Genomic DNA, 17,782 nt, shown 5'->3' on the forward strand with positions numbered 1-17,782 from the left:
TCTAAGTAAGACCAGAAAGAGGAAGGGCCCATCCAAGGTCGAGAGCACTGAGGACCCCTTGTTCCCAGCAGCACATCCTCCTGCTGACCCAGAAAATGGAGGGTAAATGACCTACTCAGGGTCATCAAATGCAAAAGAGACAGCAGAAATCTCAATCCAAGCTGGCTTGCTTGGGACGCTCTCATTTTGGAAACTTTCCTGCGATTCTACAGACTTCCAGCAGCACCTGGGGCGCCTGCAAAGCTACTCACCTGCCTCATTCTGACTTCTCTGGGTGCAGGAACGCTGGGAGCACCAGCGGGCTGGCCTCGCTGCATGACCTTGGGAAGTTCCCCACATCTGCTTGACCAAGAAGGCCACAGCTGAGGGCTTGCAGGGGTCCCTCCCCAGCACTGTGACCCTGAACATCTCTGGCTGTTCCCCAAGGAGGCAACTTGCCCTGTCTGACCACGCTTTGGTCAGGACAGTGAGTGGGGCATACCGCCTCTTTGAGGAGCTCACCCAAACCCCTGAGATGGTTAAATTTCAATCCGTGCCTGTCCCAGATTGTTGTGTGAGATGGTGTGTGGTTTGGCTTGGAGTGCTTGCATGGGGACAAGTGGCCTTCGCTGGGGACACACAACTCAGGTCACTGTGCTCTGGTCTGGTAAACAGCTTGGTGAGTGCACCAGGGAGTTAGAAAACGTGATGGGGAGCTGCTGTGAGCACAGGCAAGGACGGGAGAGCGGGTGGACGGGCAAAGTCCCGGTTCCCTGTGGTATTGACCTTGGTTTGGAGCCACAGGACACTCAGCAGCAGGCACAGGGCTCTGTTGGGTGCGTGAGCTAGGATGGTGGGGGCAGAAGCTCAGGAGTGGGGCCAGCCGCAGGCACAGGGAGACGCAGCAGGTGAGCAGGTGGCCTGTCTGCTCGGGGCTGCTGGGGGAGCTGCGAGGCCCCTTTCCACTAACCAGACACGACTCGATGCCAGTCACCTCCCTGGAGCAAGAGCCCGTGGGTAGCGCCTCTTGTCTCAGCATAGACACCAACCGTGCTGCTCTCAGGCATGAAAGGGTCTGCATGTGGATGGCAGGTTGTTTGGTCACCCTGGCCACATGGCCTGTGACGTTTGATGATGCCAGGCCACAGGAAGACCGCCTGGCGTGCCAGTGTTTGCTCCCTCGGCAGCTCTGTCCACAGAGCTGCTGTGAGATTGCTGCTTCTGGTGTCAGCCTGTGGTCTTGGGGAGGGCGGGGATCCCGGAACCCTAGAGCAGTAAACCTCCAGGATGAGCCAGAGGAAGGGCTGTCACTTGGGCCCTGTGCTTCCAACAGCCCTTCTCACAGCGTGAGCTGTCCTCATACGGCAGAGCCACCTCTGGGCTACTTCTTCTTCCACAGGGGCCTTTGCAAGGGCTTGACTCGTTCACTAATGTCAGCGCCAGTGTCCTGTCTGTGAAGGCCCCCGAGTGCTGCAGGAAGCCCTCTGCAAGCCCTCCTGGGGCTGCAGGCTCAGTGCTTTGTTGAGGCCCAGTTGGCCCAAGCCAGCAGCTGGGCTCTCGCTGTGCTGAGCTGTCAGCTGCCCTCTGCAGCCTGTCCCTGGCCACCCCACCATCCGCAGTCTCCCTCTTTGAGGCCGACGGCATCCATGCAGTCCTTGTGGGTCTGGGTCTTCCTTCCTGCCCCATGGTCTTCCTGGCAGGTCTCTGCTTTGCTTAGAAAATATCTGTCATCTTGTCCCTCCCCTCCTGGCAGGTGCCTCTTACATACCACCTCAAGTGCTGTGGCCGTGCCGACAGAAATCTCTGTCCTGGAAAAGGACGAACAGTGCACATTCAGACCCCAGAGATGTCTGGAGCAGCTTGGAAATGGAGCGCGAAGTCTGCCTTGCCCAGGGTGGACTGCTGTAGTGACCACACAGTGCGGCCCTCTTGTTTCATGCAGGTAGATCTACACCCATAGCCACTTAATAATTTATCCTAATAATCTTTGTATCAGTGCATAGTTCTTTAAAAATGACAGAATATTCCACTGATGTACTGAAATTTATTCAATGACTAGCTCAACAGATGAGAATGTTATTTTGTTTTTGGACTTGTACACGACACTGTCCTGAATATCTCTGAATGAGATTCCTAGCTGGGACACTTATGGGTCAGAGGACAAATATGCTTCAACTGTGATATTCGAGCTGAGTTACCTTCCGGGAGATTGTCTCTCACCCAATCCCTTTGCATTTCAACCAAGAGCTTTCATGTTTACCCAACCGGACACCTTTAAATTCCTGTGTCTACCTTGCATACAAAGTGTCATTCAGTGGGCTTCACAGGTCTATAATTTTCTGCTAGAGTTGAAAATTCTCATGTGGAGTTGAAATGGTTAATTTTATGTGTCAACTTGACTGAGTCGTAGTGCCTAGCACGTTGACCAAATATTATTCTGGATGTTTCTATGAAGGTGTTCTCTATATAGTACCATTAACACTTAAATCTTAGTGGATTTCAATAAAGCAACTTACCCTCCATTATCTGGGGCTAACGGAAACTACAGGGCATTTTGCGATGGAGAAGGGGAGGTCCCGAGGTCTTTCCTTTCTGCTGGTACGAGGCTTTCTTCATCCTCAGCCCAAGAGCTTAGCTTCTCTAGGTTTGTGTTTTCTGAAATGGAGTTTGTGGGCCCAGATAATGTTTCAAAGTGCAGGGAGAAAAAATGGAACTTCTATTTTTATTTTCTCTGATCTTTTGAAATGTTCTGTTTTCCAAGTGTTTCACAGAGCACAGAGACAGAGCACAATCCACCTCGCACCTCACTCGCGAGATGACTCATCCATCAGTCCTCCTTGATCGACGCACAGGCTGGAGAGCTTTCTAGGAAACAACTGAGTGGCCAGGGAAGTTTCGAGCCCACCCTTTGACAGCAGCCCTAAATTTCCCTGCATCCCTCTTGTCAAGGGGCGGTTCATTCTTTTTTTTTTTTTAATTTATTTTTATATTTTATTTTTAGGTGGACACAATCTCTTTTTTTAAATTTATTTATTTTTTTTTTTAGTTTTAGGTGGACACAATATCTTTATTTTATTTTTATGTGGTGCTGAGGATCGAACCCAGTGCCTCATGCATCCAGCCACATCTGGAGCACCTTTTGCTTTTTACTTTGGGTCTAAGTTGCTTAAAGCCTCACTAAGTTGCTGAGGCTGGCTTTGAACTTGCCATCCTCCTGCCTCAGCCCCCTGAGCCATTGGGATGACATTGGGTGCACCACTGCTCCCAGAGAAGTGTTTATTTTTATGTGACAGAAATGGAAATCCATTTCTATATGCAACCGAATGCTCCCCGGACAATCCCAAAGTGCAGAGGGCAGTTACATCCTAGTTAAGAACAAATAGGATAGACCCGCATTGGATTAAAATTTTCCAGACACATGGACATTTCTTGGTGGGTTTGCCGGCTCATTTCTTCTCCCCTGGATTTTTTTCATAGCATGATTTTGGGTGCACACCTCTATTGACTTTGCAGACCACACACCTGTTCCCTCTGCCATCCATGCCCAAGGGATGCTTTGTAGCAGCAATGCTGAAGGATGTAGGGCGCTTCAAGCTGTCACTTGCCTGGCCGAGGTGCTGGCTCAACTGCAGTCTGTCCCACGTTTGAAGGGCGGCAGGGAAGGTGGGAAACCCGGCAGCCAGCAACCCAGAGTGAAGAGCTTCCTGTGCTGCTGTAAGCACTCAGCCTCTCCTTCTGGAAGGTGTGTCAATGGACTGTTGGAGGAAAGGACCACCAAATGGACACATCAATGTGGACACTGGTGTTTCTGTGCATTCAGGCATGAGCTCAGGACAAAGGCTACTGATGCCGGCGATAGTTAGGCCCTGTCCTCTGCTAACTTCCTCTGAGTTTCCCCTGTCCACATGGCTCATCAGTGGGCTGACCCCATTCTCTGACATATTTCAGGCTCAGCCAATCAGGACAGCATTGCCAGGTGACCTGAGCAATGGGAATTTTGCAGAGATTAAGGAGAAACAGACTTTTTCTCTCCAAGGAGATCTCCAAGGAGATTTATTAAGGTAGCCAAGTATGTGTGTCATTGCTGGGGACCCTTCTCAAGACTCTGCCCAGCAAGGGGAAAAAACAGAGTTCAGAGATGGGAGGGATGGAGAGCAGACTGAGATACTTTTATCTGTATCTCTCTCCCCTCACCTGGTGCAAGGGGTTTGGTTGAACCTCCAGGACATCAGCACTAGCATCTTCAGGTGAGGCTTGGGGCAGGATAGTAGATGTCTCAGGGAACCTAGGGAGTCTCATGAGTCATCCCTGCTGAGAGCCGCTCCAGGTGATAGCTGATAACAGGATAATTGACCAGGAAGCCAGCATTTGTTTACCAAGAACAATGAAGCATAATTTTAGAAAGAGAAGGCAATCAGACTGTTCACACCATGTGGGAGCCTGTTCACACCTGGGACCTGAGGCCAGTCAAAAGTGGTAACTGTGAACACTTTCTTAGCAGGACTGTTATTATTAGTCTTTCCCATGGACACAAAGTTTTACAAAAACACTTGGGGGGGGGGTGTGACTGTGCTTTGTGCCTGCAGTCTGCACCTCCCAACAATTTGAAGTAACACACAACCCCCTCACCCTGAGGGTGAAAAGCCAGCAGCAGCTCCTGGTGAGGAGTGACTGAGATGGCGGCTATGGCATGCCCACACAGTCCAGGGGGCTGGGGTCAGCAGGACCAGTCAAGCAGGCTGCAGGCCCAGGAACCGGCCCAAGGCCTGAGGAACTGAACCCTGCTTCTGCCTGAGTCAGTCCGACTTATATTCAAAACGGATGCTAAGCAACAGGATTCTAGTTCACCGGGTTCTAGACCCAGCTTTTCCCCTTTCAGCAGGAGATCTTGCTGACAATTTCTCTCCTTTCTTTGACCCCCCTCCCGGCCTCTGGAGAGGACTGGTCCCTTTTAAACACCACTGTCTGTCCAGCACCCATGGTCCCTTCCTTGGAAGGTCTTTAAGGTGCTTTGCTTTTGCTGTTAAATGCCCAGGACCAGCCGGGGTCTGAGCCTCAGTATTATTCTTGGCCCTTAACCTCAACAGTGGCCAAGGCTCGGTGTTCTTCTGCGAGGCTTATGGTTCGGACAGTGGGGAGATCGCTGGGCCCCAGCATTATTCCAGGGCGCCCTGAACCTGGATGGTCGCAGGGCCTGGGTGCTATTCTGGGTAGGAGGCTTAACCGTGGCGGCTGGATCGGGGCCCCAGCTTTGCCCTTTCTGCACCGCGGGCGGAGTCCAGGCGGAGGACCTGTTTTCCGGGCGACAGGGGCTCCGAGGCCTCTCGTCCGTCGCCAGCACGCGGGGCGGGGACGCGAGGAGAGCGAGGGCGCGACCCCGGCAAGCGCGACTCGGTCACCGCGGGTTCACATTCCACGGCGCACTTGCCCGCCACACAGGAGGTGGGCGAGCACCAAACTCAGGCGGATCCCGAGGCGCACAGCTCAGCCCAGCGCAGCGTTACTACAAGTCCCAGCAGCCCTAGGTGCGGGCGCGGGACGCGGTGGCCGGACTCCGGGGGGACTACAAGTCCCAGCATGCACGGCGCGTACGCGGGGACTACGAGTCCCGGGTCGCTTCGCGCGGGCGGCGCAGGGCATCCTGGGATGTGTAGTCGTCAGGGGAGCCAAAGCCTATTCACTTGGTCCTGGAGAGGATGCACATTTCTCACACTGCCTGCTGAAGCGATTTCTCCAGCACTGGCGAGCAGCCCGGGCGTAAGACCGAGAAGTCGGCGTTCCAGGGAGCCAACCCTTACAGGCGAGAGGGACGCATGCGCATGCTCATCAAGCACCTTCCAGCGCCAGCGCGCGCAGAAGATGCCAGCGCAAGCCCCGCCCCCGAGGTCCCAGACCCGCCCCAGCCCCCTGGGAGGCTGCGCGGAGGGTGGGGCGCGGGTCGCGGGGAGGTGCTCGCGGCGCCTGCGCAGAGCGGCGGCTTCTCTCGCGAGGACGGACGCCATTATCGCATCTCCCCGACAAACACCACGAGAATTCCGCAGCCCACACGGTAATTGCAGCTCCCGCAGCCGGTCGCGCCTCCACTCCCCCTTCCCGCGGGGCGAGAGCGAGAGCGAGATCTCCGTCCGCCCCCGCCCCGCCCCGCCGCGCCAACGGCCGCTAACGGCCGCTCTTCGGGGCCGGACGGGGGCCGGGCGGTGTCCGCCGTCGCGCCCGGGAGCGGGGCGCCGAGCTCGCGGGCCCGCGTCCGCCGCGGCCGAGTCCGCGCGTCCCCGCCGCCCACGGGCCGCGCCCCGTCTCCGGGCCGCCCGCCCTGCGCTGGGGCCCGACCGCGCGGCCCGAGGCCTCGCGTGGGGCCGCCTCGCTTCCGGTGCGGCCGTCCGCGGCGCCGGGCGTGCGCGGAGGGCGGCCCGGCGCCCGAGTGCGCCCGCACGGCGGCATTGTTCTGCGGCCGCAGCGCTCCGCTTCCTGGGCGGCTGTGTCGCTGCTGTTCCTAGCGGCCGCCTCTTCTCCCTGCATTTTCTGCTCCCGTTGGCTCCTTACACAGTGGCTCCTCCGTGCGGCCTCCCCGGCCCGCTACCTCTGTCCGCTTCGGTCTCTCCTCAGCCCTGCCCAGGTGCCGTCCCGTAGTTTCCCTTATCTGCACCTGGCTTGCTTTGACCGTGCCTTGCATCGCCTCAGTGGGAGCCTCTTCCAGGTATTCTTCCTCCCCTTGGAGAGGGAGCCTCTTCCCTCCCTGGGCGTCCTTAGGAGCTTGTCTTAGGCTTTATGACAATTCATAGTGTGCACAAGTGCGTGGAGTCCCACTCGAGTGCTCTTTGACCCTGCTGCCGTCCTTAAGCTCTGGCACTTCTCTGGAGTCGCTTGACAGCTTTCCCCTAACGTTTGGCTCTTTCCTCTTTGAAGAATTCCTGTTAATGGGTGATAAGCATTACATTCACCTCTTGAACCTTGTCTTTACCTTTCATTTCTAGGGAGGACTTCGATTTGTTTTATAATCCTGTTTAAAAAATTTTCCCCACTACTGGGGGTTGAACCCAGGGGCGCTTTACCGGTGAGCTACATCCCAGCCCTTTTGGTTTGTCTTGAGACAGGGTCTTGTTAAGTTGCTTAGGACCCTGCAAAGTTGCCCAGGCTGGCCTGGCACTTGTGATTCTTCTGCCTCAGCCTCCCAAGTCACTAGGGTTATAGGAGTGTGCCATGGTACTTGGCTTTGTTTTAAATATTTTTTTCTACAAACTTAATTTCTAAAAATGTTTGTGTCCTGTTCTTTATTATAATAGACAACTGTTTTATGAATGTGTTATTTCCTAGACGCTGAGAAGTGAGGATTCTTTTAGGTTCTCTTGTGTTTAAATTTCTTGTTTAATGGCACTTTTTTTTTTTTTTTTTGTAAATGTTGGCTTCTTGCCTTACATGGTAGGTCCTCTTCCAATATTTGCATCATTATTGTCTAAGGCAAGAGGAAACTGGCACAGAACCCTGGGTCTGTATGGGGCTGGTTTTGAAAATGGGTGGGTTTCCTCTGGGAGCTTGGTACAGTGGGACCTGGAATTCCAGATTTACACATTTTCTTTGGGCTGTGCATCTTCTCTCTAGAAGTCCTCTTTGCTTGGGGTCTACTCCACCTGTCTTTGTGGGGGCCTTAGCAGAGGCTGACTTTAGGAGGCAGGCCTGGCCCTCTCTGCCAAGGTCTTCAGCCTGCCCATGGGCTTCTGTGGGGTCTAGAGCCCCACTCCCTGTGTTGCCTGGGTTGGATCCTCTGTCAGAAATTAGTGAAGCCTTTTGCTTGCCTCCACATTCTCTTTCTTGTGGGTTTATTATCTCTATTAATAAAAAAATCATTTTAAAAGAATCAGTTGGTCAGTCACTTTGAGCAGGAATTCAAAACTTTTCCTCACCCCACTCTCCTGCCTCCTTGAAGTCTTGGTGATATGTCCACCAGCAGAAGGGAGAGGTGTCAGGTCCATACTTCCTGTAGCTGTCTCAAATTGAGAGAATGGTTCTGGCTCTGCAGACTTGGAAGGGGCTTCAGGCTCAGCTGGGGAAGGTCAGTCAGACGTGTGCCTCAAACACTTCGATTTCAGACTCTTGGCTTCTCCCAGGACCAGGTACACTGGGCCGAGCTGGGCTGGGGGCTCAGCACTCCGCAGTTTGAGGCACACCCGCAGTCAGTGATGGCTACACTTGGAGCATAGCCTCGGTGCAGTCCAGTGAGTCTCCCACGTGCCAATTGTGCAAGATGATTTTAGCTCTGTCTGCCAGAGGCTTGCTAGCAGAATGGTCCACAGCATCGATCAGCATTGCATTGTTTGAGTTTATGAAATCACTAGATCTATGGAATCAGAATTTAAACTTGGTAAAATTTTAATTTCAAGTAATTTTTAGTCATTACAGAAAAATAACAAAACTACTTTGGTCTATTTCCCTACTGTCTTCCCTTGCTCCCCTAATGTTGACATCTTACATAATGAAATAGCCATATAGAAACCAGAAACAATATCTTATTGGGGCTATTAACTGAGTTAAAGACCTTATTCAATTCAGTTTTCTACTTTTTTTTTTTTTTTTTTTTTTATACTGGGGATTAAACCCAGAGGCTCTTATCCACTGAGCCACATCCCCATCCCTTTTTGTTGTATATTTTTAAGAGAGGGTTGCTGAGTTGCTTAGGGCCTGGCTAAATTGCTGAGGCTGCCTTTGAACTCTGAATCCTCCTGCCTCAGCCTCACAAATTGCTGGAATTACAGGCGTGCACCACCATGCCCTTTTTTGTTTCAGTATCTAATACAGGTCGCTACTTATACGTTTAATTGTCATGCCTTTTCCAACCTGTGGTTATTTACCTAATCCCAAAGTATTACCATGGTACTACCATGGTATTTATAAATAAAATAGTGACTATACAGTGGAAAAACTCAGCAGGTGCCACCTGAAGCATACAATCAACTACCAATGTTAACATTACTGGTAATGAGACTTTGATGTCAACCCCCCCATGATGTAGGCCGAGGACACATCACTTCTGGTGCTGGTGCCAGACGTGCAGTCTTGTCAAAACGAAATGTTGAGGGATATTGACAAAACTGACCAGTGTTCCTCACAAGTGTCCTGGTCCTGAAGGTCAGAAACTCAGAATTTTTGGCAAGAAGAGGACCAGGTGATGCAAATGCACATTAACGCTCAAGAAAGACCTCCGTGCCAGGAAATAAAGGCCCAAAACCTTGTTTTGTGAGTTGGTGAATAGGTGCTCAGGAGACATTCTAGATGAGTTTGCAAAGATGGTTTTATTGATGGCATTCGGTATGGCTTATTTGTCTTTTTTCCTCATAGTTGTCATCTGTACTATGTAAATCACCCAACCTTAGTTGCATAAGTAAATTAATTACATGACACGGAAGTCTTTGACTTTTAAACATTCATGTAACTTACAGTACCCCTTCAGCTGCTGAAATCCTGAAAAACATTTTCTCTGGAAGAAAATATTTTTGGGGAGAATATATACTGAGAGTCTCTACAAGAATGTCCAGATAAAAGCTTTAAAAGGTCCTCATACGCATGGTAAATAAAGATTTTTATTGTTTTGCTTTGTGTGTATGATAGTCATAAAAAAAGACACCAGGAACTGTTCAGTAGAAGTGCTATGAACCGTTCTGAAGTGTCCCTTCTGGGGAGGAGTTTTAGGGAATTCAAGAAGCAAATACTAGGAATCACTTGGTTTCAATTCTGCTGTTAAGAAGCCACGCTTGCTTGAGCTCATTTTGCCCCTGGCAGAAACATGCCAGGGTAGGCTGTACACCCTGCCAGCCTGCAGGCATCTGCTCCAAAGTGAAGTCCTCCTCTCATCTTTATCCTTCTGGGCCTTGGCTTTGACTCCATGGGTCTGTTGCACAAGACTGCTCTGCCCACCCCTCTGCCCTTACTTCTCAGGAGCAGAGATACAGAAACACTGATCCCTTCACTTCAATCCCCGGTACAGAGTGAAGTGCTATCCTGTGTGGATGGAATAAGTCAGTGGAGCTTGGAACTGGCCCTGGATCCCAGTGGAGGAGCTAGCATCTCTGCAGCCTGGAGCCTGGAAATATTCTTGAATTAAAATATAACGGAACATTGACATACACAAGCAGGTTGTATGCTTGAAATACTGTAAAGTCATATGAAATTGGTGCCTATTGAATTGACTTCTCTGCATCTCTCCTGTGTGCCTGATCAAGAGCTGTCCAATTTTATTACATGTGCTGGAACATCGTCCCCCATGGTGGAGTGGACAGTGAGATTTGCTTCTTGTAAGGAGCTTCGTATTTGGGAAAGAGAAGACAGAAAAGGCCAAAGAGGGTGAAAAGACTGGGATAGATTTTAGCTAAACCACTGGGTTGATAGGGGGAATGGAGTGCATGTGAACTCAGGCTACTGTTGCCTTTCCTCAGGTGGTTTGTTGCATAGAAAGTGACTGAGTGGGTGGGAAACATGTCTGGTGGGGGCTTCTGCGGACTTGGGGCAGGGCCCTGTGCTGACATAACCTTTTAGTAATAAAGACCTCTGTGCCACCAAGAATGCAGCTGTGTCTTCTAGTGATTTTTCCTTTTTTTTTTTTTTTTTGTTTCTCAAGATGGAAAGTCATCAAATGAAGCAAAGTTTAGTAGGAAATGGGTTTGGATAAAGTGAAGTGAAAACTGTGTGTGCTGTTGGTATTTCCTTGTTGGTATGAACTACGTTTCCTTCAAACGTGGCAGAAAGCTAAGTCATCTTAACCTAAAGACGTTAGGCCATGGTTCTGCTGCCTTCGTGAAGAGCAGCTCTGCAAGCTTGGGCAGTAGCTGGCTAGGCTAGGGATGGCCTTGGGTGTCCACACAGTCCATCCTTTTGAGCATGGCTCATTGGTGGGAGCCAGGGATGGTCCTGGGGAATGGTGCACCACTGCTGCCATGCTACCCTTGCACCTGGATGCCTCCTGAAGATCTCAAGTGGCTCACACCTGCATGGTTTCAAACCAAACCTGATAAGCCTGGGGGTCCTATTTCCAGTTAGATGTTTCTGCGGTCAGCGGGCACAAGCAGCTTGCACATCGTGGTTACACTGCAGAATGGTGACAGTGAGGGACCGCATATAGGGCAGTGGTTCCGTAAGGTGGTGCTGCCTCTGACCTTTGGCTACCTAGGCACACCTGGGAGGTCCACTGGAGAGTGGAATTGCCAAAGATGAAGCTTTCGGTTTGCATCCCTGTCATTAAGCAGTGCCCAACTCTAATAGGCCTTTCAGTTTTAAAACAGTGTGGATTTTAAAGATTTGTAGGATTTAAATAATTTCATTTTTTTCCGCAAAGCAAGGGTTTAATTTTTTATGTTTTATAGTATTTTAAAATTTCACAATTCAGATCTGTACAAAATGCATCCATGTAAGGGAGATAAGCTGAAAGGGGTGAAAGATGAGCAAAAACGTGGGCTCTGGGGCTGCCTCACGAGCATAGTGGTTGACGGCAAGTTCCGTTTGACTTGCTTCGTGAGCTGTTCAGGAGCAGTTGGCCTGCTTCTTTGCTTCACTGGGGCTTCTGTCTATCCACTCTCCATCCAAATCAGGAATTCCTCCCTGTAGCTCACAGGAAGTGAAGGAGGCTCTGGCCCAGCCCTGCAGGAAACAACCCCACTGATCTCCCAGTGTTGTTCCCAATTGATTTGTTCTTCAGTCTCCATGCAGTTTCAAGACTGGGAAGATGCCATCCATGTCATTAAATGCTTGGGAGCTCTAGAGCTGAAATTGAGTAACTGGAGGACCAGATAAGAAAATGTATTTGGCTTGGTCATGACTGAACTCTGCCTTGGAAAGCGGAAGCCAGAATGGACAAGGCTGTTACCCCAATAAAACATTTACAGAAGCAGACAGCTGGCTGAGCCAGGGACTGTAGTTTGTGTACCCCATGCTTTCTACTAAAACCAGTGGGAGCTGGAAAAAGTGTGCCCAGGGTGGGAGTGGACTCGGTGAGAGGCTGAGAGGAGCAACTTGGTGCAGGTGCTCTGCAAAGCCCATTCATTCAGCATGGTCTCCCCCGGACCTCTGCTGTCTCTTGTTACAGATGGTTCTGCCAGTGCCTCCTGCATCCGGACTCTCAACTTGCCATCTTGGGTGGTGGGGCAGATCTGGGGGAAGCCACTGAAACATCTAATTTCTCTGGTGAAGGCGCTGAGAGTATAGGTCATAAACAGTTTCTGTAGGGAACATCTGCCTCCAACATGTCTGTGGCAGCCCTTCTCAAGTGTGATCAGCATTAAGTAAACCAGCTCCCATGGACAGTGCATCCATCCTTTTTCTATCACTGCCTTTCTTTGGAAAAAAGCCCCAAGGTCTCTTAATAGGCATAGGGCTTATATGTTTGTTTTTAATAATTTCAGGCTTTGAAATCACAGGAAAAATGCAAAAACTTGTGTTATAGTCTTTTCCATATTCGGAAACATTAATGTTTTATATTTTATTCATCTACTTGATAGCTCTCCCTCTTTGCTTATATCTTCCCATGTTTTCACCTTGATTCTTAAATACTTAAATGGCTGTTAACTAAAAACAAGATGTTCTCGTATACAAGCTATAATATAGTTATCAGAATCAGGAAATTTATTTTGGTATCTGTTATCTAAGCAGATCTTATTTAAATTTTACTAGCAATCCCAGTGGTGCCCTTATTGCAAGAGAAAAAGGCTCTTCTGTGGATTTTGGATGTGGTTTTCCCCATGAACAGTTGCTGCGTCTCACATCACAAATTGGGCACCAAACTCTCTACAAAATAGGATTCAGTAAAGTTAAAATTATGTAGGTTTATTTATTTATTTGAATTCAGAAGCACCTGACCACTGAGCCACCTCCCCAGCCCTATTTTGTATTTTATTTAGAGACAGGGTCTCATTGAGTTTTAGTGCCTTGCTTTTGCTGAGGCTGGCTTTGAACACTTTGATCCTCCTGCCTCAGCTTCCCAAGCTGCTGGGATTACAGATGTGTGCCATTGTGTGTGGCTTGTAGGGTTATTTATTTATTTATTTTTTGGTAGGTTTATTTTTGACAAACACTTTGGGTAGCCATTTCTGACTGCCACTATCTTGGGAAAGGCTGAGCCAGGTAGTTGGGGAGGCAGAGACTACAGGGTTTTCAAAGTCTGTCCAGGCCATCTGTTGCAGGTGAGCAGAGTGCCCATGGCTGAAAGGAGCCCGTAGGCCAGATGGGCGGATCCATTCCTATTGGGCTGGGTAAAGACCATTTTCCAGGGTGTGTCTGTACAGCAATGGACATTTATTCATCATTTTTAAAAAAAACTCTATAAAGGTCAGGTTTTTACTGGATTAAGGTGAAAAAAGCATTCCTGAGAGGCAGATAATACATTTATATCTCTTTAATAAAAAATAATTTATTTTCAATGCAGCATCTCGATTTCCTTTACACTTAAGAAGTTAAGTAGTAGTTGGTAGTCATCTTAAAATGTTACATCAGTTTCTTGCTGTCATAGTCCAGAGTGGTGATGAGAATTTTCTTGGCTTGGGGGTGCTTTGTCTTCTCCCACTTTGGCTTGGTCCGAGCACCACACTTCTGACAGCCTGTAATCCTGACAACAGTCCTGTGGTCTGTGGAGGGCCCTCCCTCCAAGGAGCCATGTCGCTGTGTCGGGGGTTTGTTGGCTGTGAGAAGGCCCTTCTCAGAAATAGCAGGGCAGTCCCGAGGTTGGTGGGTCGCATATGCACGTGTGGGAAGCACACGTCCTTGCTTCCCACCAAGGACGTCCGTCCTTCTAGCTTCTGTGCTTTCTGCTGCCCTCCTGCAGAAACACAGCATGGGTTTGGAAGTCTGTTCCATTGCATATAAGTGTCCTGGGTTCTTAAATGTCTGCAGAAATATTCTGTTTCATTAAGACACTTGCTATTAGCATTTTTTTTTTTTTTTTTTTTTGTACAGTGATTAAACCCAGGGTGGTCAACCACTGAGCCATATCCCCAGCCCTTTTTATTCTGAGACAGGATCTTGCTAAGTTGCTGAGGCTGGGATTGAACTTGGAATCTTCCTGCCTTAACCTCCCAAGCTGCTGGGATAACAGGTGTGTGCCACCATGCCTGGCTAGCATACTTTTTCAAAAGTTAGAATATCTTTGATACATTTATTTGCTCTGTGTGGACATTTTGACAGTTTAAGATTATCAACATCAGAGCAGATCCAGGCAGTCTTTGGCTTTCTGGTTTTCTGGGCATCTTTTGTGGGAGGGATTGAAAAAGGGAGAGTTTTATTGCGAGAATCTTGAGGAAGGCTGCCAAGACCCAATAGTGCTGAGGCTGAGGCCCTGCTTGGCTCATTGACTCAGGAGGCAGTAGCCCAAGGGGTCATGCTTGTCCTAAGAGACCTGTGTTGTAGGGCCTGGCACTTAGCTCTGTGGCTGGACTGGGGACCTGCTTACACGCTCGTGTCCATTTGCCACGCTGGATCTCCCTCATCAGTTGCCTGTCACATGGACAGGTTAGATGGTGTGAAGTGTACAGCCCAGCTCCCAGCTGTGGCCTGTGGTCCCTGCCTCTGCCTTTGTGCCCATCCTTGTCACTGTTCATGACTGTTGGAGGTAGAGTTAACTCTTCTGGTTTTGTGTTGTCTGGTTGGACTTGCAACCCCCCTGGTTCTTCAGGGGGTCCTGGGGCCTCAGGCTCGCAGCGCCTCCTGGCCCCAGGGAAGTGGCCTGACTGCACGTTTTGTGGTGAATTGTGCTTGGCGTGTTCCTATGCTTTGATTGTTATTCAGTGACACTGTTGAGAACTATAAATCATTTTTAAATGAGGTTAGTTTGCAGTGTTTAGTATGAATTTCTATAATTTTAGGTCAGTGCAAAAAATTACTTTCAAATTAAAAACATTTTTTTTCTCACTCATCTCAAATGATACTTAGGTGTATCATTTGGATCAACCTCACCATCAGCTTTCTTGGGTCCAGGTGGGCTGTGGCCATGTGCCCAGCTGCCTGTAGGGCTCTGAATATTTCCTACTTTATGATGATCAGTTGTTGGCTCAAGAGGCTTGGTGCACTCCTAGTGTGAGGAGCGGCTGCCTGACAGCTGTGGTCTCCAGGCACAGTGCTCTTCAAACTCCCCACCCCCCGTGATGGGCTGGGGCCCAGGTGACTGCTGGCTAGCAGCTGAAGACTCAGGAGGCAGCTCACCTGTGTCCAGTGCACCTCATTCACTGTGCCAGTGCTTGCTGTGGCACAGGGCCAGCAGGCTGCTTGTGGAGGTGCTCCAGACTGCTTCCTGGAGTAGCCAGGTGCTCCGTAATGTGACTCCCTGTAGCTGTGTTTCCAGCTCTGGGAGCTTTGGTTACCCTTGTGGTGGTTGTGGGAGTTCCTGCAGCACTCCTTGGCCACTTACACCATGTGCCCCAGTGCTCTTGAACTCGAGAGTCTTTAGAAGTTGGCATTGGCTTTATTTCAGGTGCATTAGCTTTCAAACTTTGGGTCTAAACCCAAGTCAGTTTATCAGCCCGCAGCTAGCATTTAAAAATAGATGAGCGTGGTTCTGCACATTGCAGATTCCAGTTGAAGTATGGCAGCCACTCTCCAGCTGCATATTGTTGTGAGTGGCATTTGACTGGGCTTAGGTACCTTTGGATGTCATATATAAAGTTGTAAAAAGACCATCTCTGTAGGGTAGTGGGGCTAAGTTTAGCATATGGTGTGAGCTGCAGTTTACCATTTAGTCTTTCAAGCAGTGGTGTGTGACTTCTGCTGATTTCCTTACAACAGGTAGCCCACCAGCGAAGCCGAGCGTTAACTCCTGGTGCGTGGCTGTTTGCCGAAGGGAGGAGCTGGACCAGAGTGATTGGGGGCTGTGGGATCTAGCCCTATGAATGGGAAGGATTCTCCAAGGAGCAGGAGGTCTTGGCAGCTGGGAATGAGGGGTGAGGCTCCCAAGAGGGCTTCAGCATGACTTTTGCATGTGACAGAGAATTGGGAAGTGGTGTAGTGCCTGCCATGAGGATGAAGATCATTATTGAGGTCACTGTTGTGCCCCCAAATACCTGCCATGAAGTTTGGGACACTTTTCTGCTGAGGACTAGAGTCTAGGTGTTTTTTTTTTTTTTTTCCTGGGTGGGGCATAGGGTGTCTGCTCCTTGGTCTGCTGTTGTATTGTGAGAGCAGCCACATACAGTGTACACATAGCTGGCCATGGCTATGTTTCAATGAAACCTTACTTGTGGACACTGGACTTTGAATTTTGTGTAATTTTCATGTCATGAAATATTCTTCTTTTGAGCCACTCCCCCCGACTAACTACTTTTTCCAGTACTAGATGAACCTAGGAGCACTGACTTACATCCCCAGCACTTTTCCTTGTATTTTAAGATAGGGTTTCCTTAAATTGCCCAGGTGGACCTTGAATTTACAACCCTCCTGCCCCGGCCTCTCGAGTAGCTGGGATTGCAGGTGTGTGCCATCATATCCAGCCCCCAACTATTTAAAATTGTGAGCCCATTATTGGCTCTCGGGCTTCATAGAAATAGATGGGAAATGGGTTTGGCTTGTGGACCCCACCTTCCCACCCATGGCCTCAGTTGCCTCTGTGCAGTGAAAAAATGGAGCAAGGTCACATGCAGGCTGGCTGTGGATCTGACTGGGAAGGATTTGGGCCCTACAGAGGAATGGGGCTAATGCTGTAAGTGGAGGATGGCCATAGAAGATGCTGGAACTGGGCTCCACAGGGAGGAACTTATTGAAGAGCACAGTCTGGAAGGTACTGACAGGCTGGCCTGGAGGGCTTGGTTCCTGCTCAGCCATTTGTGGTTTGGGAGGGACACAGGGAGCACACTGTAAATGTGGCGTGCCCTGCAGAGGTGGCATTTACACCATAGAGCCATTTGCAGCCCGGGGCCTTGGCAAGAGTGTTTGTCGATGACAGGTATGAGCAGAGAAGCGGACATCAGGGGAACTGGCAGCAGGGGGACCACCAGTACCTGGCCAAGGTCAGTATTGAAGGCTAGCAGATCAGGAGAGGAACAGGGCCTGCAGGCTTCCTTCCTGAGCAACTGGGAGCCTGGGTGGCATCCCTTTGAGCAGTTCTTATAGGGAAAAGAAGCCAGTGGTCAGGTGAGGAGAGTTCAGCTCTAGGAGGCTGGCACGGACGATCCGAGTGCCAGTAGCCTAGACATGGTTGTCATTTTCTCTGTGCTGCTGTTGGCACTGGTGTCAGGGTGTCGGTGATGGGCAAGATTGCTGTTGCTTGAGCTTGAATCAAGGCTGTGGCCCCAAATTATGTTTGTGTTGTCCTGTTCTCCACTGCCTTGCAGTTAAAAACACTCAGAATGTCCTTGATAAAGTAGTGAAGTCATTCTATTAAGTAAATCTCTCCCAGATCACACACAGCTGAGCAGAAACCAAAGACCCTCCAGTTCCAGCCTGTCGGTAACTTCTGGGTGGTGCTCTTGCAATGAGCTCCTCCCCATAGAGTCCAGTTCCAGCTCTTTCTTTTCTTTTCTTTTTTTTTTTTTTTTTTTTAAGAGAGAGTGAGAGAGAGAGAGAGAGAATTTTTAATATTTATTTTTTAGTTCTCGGCGGACACAACATCTTTGTTGGTATGTGGTGCTGAGGATCAAACCCGGGCCGCACGCATGCCTGGCGAGCGCGCTACCGCTTGAGCCACATCCCCAGCCCCAAGTTCCAGCTCTTTCGATGCCTATCCTCTCCTCAGGCTTTCGCGCTGAGCAGGCCTCTTGATCCTCTGTGATAAGGTGAAGTGTGCAGAAGCACGCCTGCATTCCCAGCGGGTGGGTTTCCAGGACAGGCCTCTGCAGTTGGG

General features: G+C 49.9%; 1 protein-coding gene across 9 annotated transcripts in view; it reads left to right on the forward strand.

Annotated features, from left to right (window-relative positions):
• The first annotated feature begins 5,917 nt into the window (after positions 1-5,917).
• The window catches only part of BANP (BTG3 associated nuclear protein), an 85,506-nt gene continuing 73,641 nt past the window's right edge, over positions 5,918-17,782 (forward strand). For 8 of the 9 annotated variants that reach the window (XM_081275630.1, XM_081275634.1, XM_081275637.1 and 5 more), the window contains exon 1: positions 5,918-6,028. The gene's annotated coding sequence lies outside the window, so the exon portion shown is untranslated. Of the gene's footprint in view, positions 6,029-6,456; positions 6,596-9,958; positions 10,107-17,782 lie in introns of those variants that run through there. The other variant, XM_081275632.1, reaches the window with a different exon arrangement.

This window comes from Spermophilus citellus, assembly GCF_964194105.1.
Source record: "Spermophilus citellus genome assembly, chromosome: 18".
NCBI classification, from domain to species: Eukaryota; Metazoa; Chordata; class Mammalia; order Rodentia; family Sciuridae; genus Spermophilus; species Spermophilus citellus.